Consider the following 11,413-nt stretch of genomic DNA (forward strand, 5'->3'; position numbering starts at 1 on the left):
CAGAAAGATTTAGGCTTCTATCAATGTAATTGTCTCCATCATTTCCAATCCCCTATATCTTTTCTTTGTAAATATATACAGTACCAGTCAAAAGTTTAGACACACCGACTCATCCCAGGGATTTTTCTTTATTTTTACTATTTTCTACATTGTAGAATAATAGTGAAGACATCAAAACTATGAAATAACACATATGGGATCATGTAGTAAAAAAAAATCAAAAAAGTGTTAAACAAATCAAAATATATTTTAGATTTTAGATTCTTCAAAGTAGCCACCCTTTGCATTGATGACAGCTTACTTTCTATTTTATTTTGTATTTTTTTTACTTTAGTTTTAGTAGATATCTTTTTTGTCAATTCTATTTTCTTAAAACTGTATTGTTGGTTAAGGGCTTGTACGTAAGCATTTCACGGTAAGGTCCACACCTTTTGTTTTCGGCACATTTGACAAATACACTTTGATTTGATTTTAGTACACTACTAGTGTAAAGCAGGACATTCAACCCTATAGGGCCACAAGTGCCCATGTTGGCCCATTCCGGATCTCAGCTAAGCATTAGATCTGTTAAACAGTAATGTCACCAACTATCATTTTAGGATATGCCCTTGAGAGAATTTTAATGGACTTTATGACTGTAAAATCCAGCCACCAAAAAGTTGAACTGGTACCAGGCCAACACCAGTCTTAACGTCAACATGGAAGAGGCAACTCCGGGATGCTGGCCTTCTAGGCAGAGTCGCAAAGAAAAAGTAATATCTCAGACTGGCCAATAAAAATAAAAGATTAAGATGGGAATAAAAACACATGGACAGAAGAACTCTGTCTAGAACGCCAGCATCCCGGAGGAGCCTCTTCACTGTTGACGCTGACACTGGTGTTTTGCGGGTACTATTTAATGAAGCTGCCAGTTGAGGACATGTGAGGCATCTGTTTCTCAAACTAGACACTCTAATGTACTTGTCCTCTTGCGCAGATGTGCACCGGGGCCTCCCACTCATCTTTCTATTCTGGTTAGAGACAGTTTGCGCTGTTCTGTGAAGGGAGTAGTACACAGCATTGTACGAGATCTCCAGTTCCTTGGCAATTTCTTGCATGGAATAGCCTTCATTTCTCAGAACAAGAATAGACCTTTCAGAAGAAACATCTTTGTTTCTGGCCATTTTGAGCCTGTAATCGAACCCACAAATGCTGATTCTTCAGATACTCAACTAGTCTAAAGAAGGCCAGTTTTATTGCTTCTTTAATCAGACCAACAGTTTTCAGCTGTGCTAACATAATTGCAAAAGGGTTTTCTAATGATCAATTAGCCTTTTAAAATGATAAACTTGGATTAGCTAACACAACGTGCCATTGGAACACAGGAGTGGTGGTTGCTGATAATGGGCCTCAGTACGCCTCTGTAGATATTCCATTAAAAATCAGTCATTTCCACCTACAATAGTAATTTACAACATTAACAATGTCTACACTGTATTTTTGATACATTTTATGTTATTTTAATGGACAAAATAATTGCTTTTATTTCAAAAACAAGGACATTTCTAAGTGACCCCAAACTTTTGAATGGTAGTGTATATACACACTGGCAAGAAAAACTTTGTGAACCCTTTAGAATTACCTGGATTTCTGCATAAATTGGTCATAACATTTGATCTGATCTTCATCTGAGTCACAACAATAGACAAACACAGTCTGCTTAAACTAATAACACACAAACAATTATAATTGTTCATGTCTTTATTGAACACACCGTGTAAACATTCACAGTGCAGGTTATTTAAAAAAATATATTTCACCTTAATTTAAACAGTTAAGCTAGTTGAGAACAAGTTCTCATTTACAACTGTGTCCTGGCCAAGATAAAGCAAAGCAGTGCGACAAACAACAACACAGAGTTACACATGGAATAAACAAGCGTACAGTCAATAACACAATAGAAAAAAAGAAAGTCTATATACAGTGTGTGTAAATGGCATGAGGAGGTAAGGCAATAAATAGGCCATAGTAGCAAAGTAATTACAATTTAGCAGATTAACACTGGTTCACCAACTACTTCGAAGACAGAGTTCCGTGTGTAAAATCGGAGGGCCTGTTGTCCGGTCCTCTGGCAAAAAAAAAATTTAAAATTTTTATGTACAGCTGCAGCGATCGGTTAGCTGCTCAGATAGCTGATGTTTAAAGATAGTGAGGGAAATGTACGTCTCCAGCTTCAGTGATTTTTGCAATTCGTTCCAGTCACTGGCAGCAGGGAACTGGAAGGAAAGGCGGCCAAAGGAGATGTTGGCTGACCACTGGATGACCAGTGAGACATACCTGCTGGAGCGCGTGCTACGGCTGGGTGTTGTTATCGTGACCAGTGAGCTGAGATAAAGCAGAGCTTTACCTAGCATAGACTTATAGATGACCTGGAGCCAGTGGGTCTGGGGACGAATATGTAGCGAGGGCCAGCCGACTACAGTTCGCAGTGGTGGGTGGTATAAGGCTCTTTGGTAAAAAAAACGGATGGCACTGTGATAGACTACATCCAATTTGCTGAGTAGAGTATTGGAAGCTATTTTGCAGATGACGTCGCCGAAGTAGAGGATCCGTTGGATAGTCAGTTTTACTAGGATAAGTTTGGCGGCGTGAGTGAAGGAGGCTTTGTTGCGAAATGGAAAGCTATTCTAAATGTGATTTTGGATTGGAGATGTTTGATATGAGTCTGGAAGGAGAGTTTACAGTCTAGCCAGACACCTAGGTATTTGTAGTTGTCCACGTATTCTAGGTCAGAACCGTCCAGAGTAGTGATGCTAGTCGGGCGGGCAGGTGAGGGCAGCGAATGGTTGAAAAGCATGCATTTGGTTTTGCTAGTGTTTAAGAGAAGTTGGAGGCCACAGAAGGAGTGTTGTATAGCATTGAAGCTCGTTTGGAGGTTAGTTAACACAGTGTCCAAAGAAGGGCCAGATGTATACAGAATGGTGTTGTCTGCGTATAGGTGGATCAGGGAATCACCCTTAGCAAGAGCGACATCGTTGATATATACAGAGAAAAGAGTCGGCCCGAGAATTGAACCCTGTGGCACCCCCATAGAGACTGCCAGAGGTCCGGACAACAGGCCCTCCGATTTTACACACTGAACTCTGTCTGCGAAGTAGTTGGTGAACCAGGCGAGGCAGTTATTTGAGAAACCAAGGCTATTCAAATCAAATCTATTGAGTCTGCCGATAAGAATACAGTGATTGACAGAGTCGAAAGCCTTTGCCAGGTTGATGAAGACGGCTGCACAGTACTGTCTTTCATCGATGGCAGTTATGATATCGTTTAGTACCTTGAGAGTGGCTGAGGTGCACCCATGACCAGCTCGGAAACCGGCTTGCACAGCGGAGAAGGTACGGTGGGATTCGAACTGGCCAGTGATCTGTTTATTAACTTAGCTTTCAAATACTTTAGAAAGGCAGGGCAGGATGGATATAGGTCTGTAACAGTTTGGGTCTAGAGTGTCACCCACTTTGAAGAGGGGGATGACAGCGGCAGCTTTCCAATCTTTAGGGATCTCGGACAAAACGAAAGACAGGTTGAACAGACTGGTAATAGGGGTTGCAACAATGGTGGCAGATAATTTTAGAAAGAGAGGGTCCAGATTGTCTTGCCCAACTGATTTGTACAGGTCCAGGTCGTGCAGCTCTTTCAGAACATCTGGGATCTGGATTTGGGTGAAGGAGAAGATGGGGAGGCTCGGACAAATAGCTGCGAGGGGTGCGGAGCTGTTGGCTGGGGTTGGGGTAGCCAGGAGGAAAGCATGGCCAGCCGTAGAGAAATGCTTATTGAAATTTTCGATTATCATGGATTTATCGGTGGTGACCGTGTCGCCTAGCCTCAGTGCGGTTGGCAGCTGGGAGGAGGTGATCTTGTTCTCCATGGACTTTACAGTGTCCCAAAACTTTTTGGAGTTAGAGCAACAGGATGCAAATTTCTGTTCGAAAAAGCTAGCCTTAGCTTTCCTGACTGACTGTGTGTATTGGTTCCTGACTTCCCTGAACAGTTGCATATCGCGGGGACTATTCGATGCTATTGCAGACCGCCACAGGATGTTTTTGTGCTGGTTAAGGGCAGTCAGGTCTGGAGTGAACCAAGGGCTATATCTGTTCTTAGTTCTTCATTTTTTGAATGATTTTTTAAAATGGTGTTGAAATTACTTTTAAAGAACGACCAGGCATCCTCGACTGACGGGATGAGGTCAATATCCTTCCAGGATACCTGGGCCAGGTCGATTAGAAAGGCCTGCTCGCAGAAGTGTTTTAGGGAGCTTTTGACAGTGATGAGGGGTGGTCGTTTAACCGTGGACCCATAGCGGAGGCAGGCAATGAGGCAGTGATCTCTGAGAACATGATTGAAAACAGCAGAGGTGTATTTGGAGGGTCAGTTTGTCAGGATAATATCTATGAGGGTGCCCATGTTTACAGATTTAGGGTTGTACCTGGTGGTTTCCTTGATAATTTGTGTGAGATTGAGGGCATCTAGCTTAGATTGTAGGACTGCTGGGGTGTTAAGCATATCCCAGTTTAGGTCACCTAACAGAACAAACTCTGAAGATAGATGGGGGGGCAATCAATTCACATATGGTGTCCAGGGCACAGCTGGGAGCTGAGGGGGGTCTATAACAGGCAGCAACGGTGAGAGACTTATTTCCGGAGAGATTCCTTTTTAAAATTAGAAGCTCAAAATGTTTGGGCATACACCTGGAAAGTATGACAGAACTTTGCAAGCTAACTCCTCCCCCTTTGGCAGTTCTATCTTGATGGAAAATGTTGTAGTTGAGTATGGAAATCTCAGAATTTTTGTGACCTTCCTAAGCCAGGATTCATACACGGCAAGGACATCAGGGCTTGCGGAGTGTGCTAAAGCAGTGAGTAAAACAAACTTAGGGAGGAGGCTTCTGATGTTAACATGCATAAAACCAAGGCTTTTTCGATTACAGAAGTCAACAAATGAGAGTGCCTGGGGACACACAGGGCCTGGGTTAGCCTCCACATCACCAGAGGAACAGAGGAGGAGTAGGATGAGGGTACGGCTAAAGGCTAGCAAAACTGGTAATCTAGTGCGTTGGGGACAGATAATAAGAGGAGCAGATTTCTGGGCATGGTAGAATAGATTCAGGGCATAATGTGCAGACAGGGGTATGGTGGGGTGCGGGTACAGTGGAGGTAAGCCCAGGCACTGATTGATCATAAGAGAGGTTGCATCTCTGGACATGCTGATTATACTGGATGAGGTCACCGCATGTGTGGGAGGTGGGACAAAGGAGGCATGTACAGTGGGACTAGGGGCTCCACAATAAACTAAAACAATGATAATTATCCTAAACAACAGTATACAAGGCATATTGACATTTGAGAGAGACATAAAGCGAGGCATAAAGCAATCACAGGTGTTGATTGGGAGAGCTAGCTAAGTCAACAACGGGTAAGACAACAGCTAATTAGCTAAGACAACAACAACAGGTAAAATGGCGATGAATGGGCAGAGAGGGTCGGTTAACTACACACAGGGCCTGAGTTCGGGGCTAGGGCCGACAGATAAACAAAGGTAAACAAAGTGGAGTACTGTAATAAATGAACAGTCTAGCAGGCATCAGCGAGACACAGCGTTTAAAGTTAGCAGTCCGGGGTAAGTAGAAGTGTCTGCTCCGTTGTCCGGCAAAGGCCGGTTGAAGGCACAGCTATTGGAATTCCGTCTGCGGACCAGTTGTGGTGGTACGGCGGGGCACCATGTCGATGAAGGGACCGGGACAGATGCTGAAAGAGGTATTGTAATTTAGTTTGCTAGCTGGAGATGTGCCTGGCTCAGGGCTAGCTTCGGGGCTGATTCACTCAGTGGCAGCTAGCTAGCTGTGATGATCAATGGTCCAGGTTTTACGACAGGAAACTGGCGTTGTAGTGGAGAAAGACAGTCCGAGGCTGGCAGGTATTATCCAAGCTAAAAAAAACGGCTGGTGCCTGAGCAGACTAAATAGCTAGTAACTTAGGTTGGAAAAAGTATGTGAGCCTTTGGATTTATTAACAGGTTGACCCTCCTTTGGCAACAATAACCTCTACCAAACATTTTCGGTAGTTGCGGATCAGACCTGCACCAAGGTCAGGAGTAATTTTGGACTATTCCCCTTTACAAAACTGTTTCAGTTCTGCAATATTCTTGGGATGTTTGGTGTGAACCCCTCTCTTGAGGTCATGCCACAGCATCTCAATCGGGTTGAGGTCAGGACTCTGATTGAGACACTTCAGAAGATGTATTTTCTTCTGTTGAAGCCATTCTGTTGAAGATTTACTTCTGTGTTTTGGGTCGTTGTCATGTTGCATCACCCAACTTCTGTTGAGCTTCAATTAGCAGACAAATATACTTACATTCTCCTGCAAAATGTCTTGATAAACTTGGGAATTTATTTTTCCGTCGATGATAGCAAGCTGTCCAGGCCATGAGGCAACAAAGCAGCTCCAAACCATGATGCTCCCTTCACCATACTTTACAATTGTGATGAGGTTTTGATGTTGGTGTGCTGTGCCTTTTTTCTCCACACATAGTGTTGTGTGTTCCATCAAAACAACTCAACTTTAGTTTAATCTGTCCACAGAATATTTGACCATCTGGAACATCCAGATGCTCTTTCGTGAACTTCAGACGTGCAGCAATGTTTTATTGGACAGCAGTGGCTTCTTCCGTGGGGTCCTCCCATGAATAACATTCTCGTTTAGTGTTTTACGTATCGTAGACTCGTCAACAGAGATGTTAGCACGTTAGAGAGATTTCTGTAAGTCTTTAGCTGACTCTCTAAGATTCTTCTTAACCTCATTGAGAATCTGCGCTGTGCTCTTGCAGTCATCTTTGCAGGACGGCCACTCCTAGGGAGAGGAGCAACCGTGCTGAACTTTCTCCATTTATAGACAATTTGTCTTACGTGGACTGATGTACATCACGGCTTTTAGGTATACTTTTGTAACCCTTTCCAGCTTTATGCAAGTCAACAATTCAAACGTTGTAAGTGTTTTTTATAGGGCAGGGCAACTCTAACCAACATCTCCAATCTCGTCTCAATGATTGTACGCCAGGTTAGCTGACTCCTGACTCCAATTAGCTTTTGGAGGAGTCATTAGCCTAGAGGTTAACATACTTTTTCCAACCTATTGAAATTATATATTCAATATAGACAAGAAAAATACAATCATTTGTGTGTTATTGGTTTAAGCAGACTGTGTTTGTCTGTTGTTGTGACTTAGAGGAAGATCAGATCTAATTTTATGGGGGGGGGGGGGGGGGGGGGAATCCAGATAATTCCAAAGGGTTCACAAACTTTTTCTTGCCACTGTAGGGTTAAAGATCAGTAAGGGATCATCAAAGGAATAAATCTACAATTATATTTATACGAATATATAAGTTGTATATATATTTAAGTTGGATAGATATTTATATTTGTTTAAATATGTATAGTTTTATATATTTTCCCCTAACCCTGCACCTAATTGGAGTACACTAATGGACAACACCACTTAGGCTTCCACTTCCAGCATATATATATATATATATATACATTTTATGGACACAGTATGTTTTTCATTATGTATCTTATTTTTTAAGTTAAGAACAAATTCTTATTTTCAATGATGGCCTAGGAACAGTGGGTTAACTGCCTGTTCAGGGGGAGAACGACAGATATGTACCTTGTCAGCTCGGGGGTTTGAACTTGCAACGTTCCAATTACTAGTCCAACGCTCTAAACACTAGGCTACCCTGCCGCCCCGGCAGACTGTACAAATTGTAAAGGAAAGATTTTTGCTAAGAGTATTATTATATTATTGATCGATTGACAATGACTTTTCAAATCTTCCAGAAGTGCTATTTAGAGAGTTAGCTCCAGGTAAATGTTGCAATTCTTCAGCCATTCCTGAACCTGCGACCAAAAACAAGCTCAATACTGAATGGACAGTACCAAAACAAATGATCTAATGATTTGGTCTCTTTGCAGCAAAATCTGCAGAGCTGGGTTGGTTGTATCCCCCATATATCATATATATATATATATATATATATATATATATATATATATATATATATATATATATGAGTTGTTTTTGGTATCTTTAGTTGTCACTGTATTAGACTAAGCATAGGTGATTAGATGATGTTGAAGTTGAAATGGAGCTTGCACAAACATTACCTTGCTTGACCATGCTGTAGGTCATGTAACTGTTTGTTACATGCAATATGTTTTGTGGACTTCACCGGACAGATGTTGCTCTCCGGTTTCGTAATGAAACAAATGTGTGGTTGAACATATTCTGCCACTGTGTCCTCTCATTGTCTCTGCCTTCGGCCTATATATCACGGTGTCAAGGCATATGAACGAACAGGTTATAGAGTAAGCAACGCAATTATCACAACACATAAGTTGTAATATGGATTTTTGCTCACAGTTTAGAGATAATTGGGATTGATCCCATTTTGAATGAGTTAAAACTACAGTTTGTGAACATTAGGAACAAATGCTGTGAAATATTTCAGCTTATTTGAACAATAAGTGAGTTTGGATTGAACTATTTGCACATTTTTATTTGTCGGATTCCAAAATGTTATTTTCAAATTTAATTTTACAATGCTCAGCTCAAATCTTAACAGTGATTGTTTCCTTAACTATTAGTGTGTTTCAGAGGAACACTGTGAATCCATGTGTTAAACCACTGATTAACATCTCAGTTCAGAATCCCCAAAATATGTACAGTGTATGAATGTTGGATTGTGTTGAGGCCAATGTTCAGCTGGTGCAGACACATTGAACAGCAACACTGGGAGCAGGAGGTTAGTTTCTAAACAAACACTGGACATTCTGCTCCCTAATAGTTTAGAAAATAACAGGAAATATAAGTAGTGTCTGTCTGTAGCTGGCTACATTATTTTATTTTACTAAAACACTTAACTATTTCAACAACTTGGTTTAACATCCAACTATGTCTATGATTTAATCACTTAAAATTCCTCCCTAAGTTCAGAGTGAAAGAATTGATGGGGTCAAATGGTTTTAGTGCCTGGTTGCCTGGGACACTAGCTTGCTGACACTGCATGTAAATACATTTAGTACTGCAGCCTACTATATAACCATGTTATATAACCAACACTACAGGTATGGGTAATGTGAGACACAGAGGTTTTGTCCAAAAAATAACATAATAATGAAAATATACACTGTGTACAAAACATTATGAACACCTAATCTTTCCATGACATAGACTGACCAGGTGAATCCAGGTGAAAGCTACGATCCCTTACTGATGTCACTTGTTAAATCCACTTGTTTAATCCACAGATTAAAGGTTAAAGATGGATGGTTAAGCCATGAGACACAATATTGAAGTGCCTTTGAACAGGATATGGTAGTAGGTGCCAGGCACACCGGTTTGTGTCAAGAACTGCAACAATCCTGGGTTTTTCACACTCAACAATTTCCGGTGTGTATCAAGAATGGTCCACCACCAAAGGACATCCAGCCAACTTGACACAACTGTGCGAAGCATTGGAGTCAACATGGGCCAGCATCCTTGTTGAACGCTTTCAACGCCTTGTAGAGTCCGTGCCCCAACGAACTGAGGTTGTTCTGAGGTTGCAACTCAATATTGGGAAGTTATTCTTAATATTTTGTACACTCGATGTATAAATGCCGTTTAGCAGATGCATTTATCCAAAGCTTGCATACATTTTACGTAACATGGTAAGTAAAATATAAAGTAGTTCTTAAAGTCTTGGGAGATGGAAACATGAAATGTATATGGAAATAATTGAATTATCAGCCCAGTCTAGAAATATGTCATATTAATCAGAAATCAGAAGTACAGCGTACGTCCCGCTTTTTCATAACATGAGAAATATCTAGATTCCTCTTACCTTGTGTAGTTAGTGCACAGTGTCTCAGTGGAATGTCATCCCGATGTGTGCTGTATGTATTTGTGGCAGAGTGTGTTTGTGTGTGTGAGAGATTGTGTGTGTATCTCCTCTGTGGCTCAGCAGAGCACTGTACTCACCCGGCTTCCTGACTCTGGCTGTATTGTAGCTGTAGATGATGCGTTTTCCTGAGGAAATTTCCCCCCCCACACACACACACACACATACACTCACACACTCCCATGCATGTTCTGGGAGTTTGCAAATTATACTAATTGCATGACTACTGGCAGCACATTCTTCTACAATGGCTCCTTCTTTTTTAATTCAGCACATGTTTCTTTGTGTGTGTGCACGTGTGTGTGCACGTGTGTGTGTGTGTGTGTGTGTGTGTGTGTGTGTGTGTGTGTGTGTGTGTGTGTGTGTGTGTGTGTGTAGATTCATCTCTGTCTAAGGGTCAGTTGATAAGTCCGTGTTGTGCTTCTACATTCTGAGTTGACCTGAGTAACAGAGAATATTTCCAAGGGCTTCAAAGCTAATTTCTTATGTGAAGTTTTTCAACAATCGCCTTCACTACTCTGACATGAGGTCAGTCTAACATACAATACAAATCACATCAAATCAAATCAAATGTATTTATATAGCCCTTCGTACATCAGCTGATATCTCAAAGTGCTGTACAGAAACCCAGCCTAAAACCCCAAACAGCAAGCAATGTAGGTGTAGAAGCACGGATAAAGATTTTTTTTTTTTGACTGTTTGTAATAGAGACCTTGAAGAGAGCATGTGAACAGATTAAGGGCTGGTGTGTTTGATATCTTACATGACCAATCAAAAGTAGTTTGAGGCCCACAGTATGTCATGAATCAGACATCTGGAACTAACATTTAGTTAATATTCAAAGATGGTTGCTTTGCTTAGAAACCTTTACAGTGGAAAGAAGTTAACTTTAGTTTGTACTTACAATTTAGCATGACAAGACTATTAGGTTGATTCCATGGCAACTTGAACAGCAGTAAGCGTCAAACTCTTGCACCTCCAGTGATCAATTTTGTCCTCCTGCACCCACTAGTGGTGGAATTGTGGACCATCTGGATAATTGCCTATATCCAACACAAGGGGGATGTCTTGAGGAAGGTGACTTCTGTTAGTTCAGGATATTGATACACTACATGAACAAAAGTATGTGGACACCAGCTCTTCGAAGATCTCATTTCAAAATCACGGGCATTAATATGGAGTTGGTCTATGGAGCCAGATACCTGCCAAAAGGTTGAGCATGTGACTAATTCATATGACTAATTCAATATTACACATCCCATTCTCTGGGCTCTGTCAGTAGTACATACCAGGAATGATGAAACATTGAATAATAATAATAATAGATGTTTGGTGAATCTATGAATTATGTATGAATCTATGCATTACTCCATACATTTTCCCTGATACTCAAAAGTACTCGTTACATTTTGAATGTTTAGCAGGACAGGGAAATTGTCTAATTCAC

The 11,413-nt window shown here is 41.2% G+C and overlaps 1 protein-coding gene across 1 annotated transcript in view; it reads right to left on the bottom strand.

The window, feature by feature from the left end:
• LOC110537654 (exocyst complex component 3-like protein 2) overlaps positions 1–10,062 on the bottom strand; it is a 40,283-nt gene extending 30,221 nt beyond the window's left edge. The window contains exon 1 of the mRNA XM_021623862.3: positions 9,910–10,062. The gene's annotated coding sequence lies outside the window, so the exon portion shown is untranslated. The remainder of the gene's footprint in view (positions 1–9,909) is intronic.
• Between the last annotated feature and the right edge of the window lie 1,351 nt (positions 10,063–11,413).

This window comes from Oncorhynchus mykiss, chromosome 12, assembly GCF_057628025.1.
Source record: "Oncorhynchus mykiss isolate SJ-2025 chromosome 12, ASM5762802v1, whole genome shotgun sequence".
Lineage (NCBI taxonomy): Eukaryota > Metazoa > Chordata > Actinopteri > Salmoniformes > Salmonidae > Oncorhynchus > Oncorhynchus mykiss.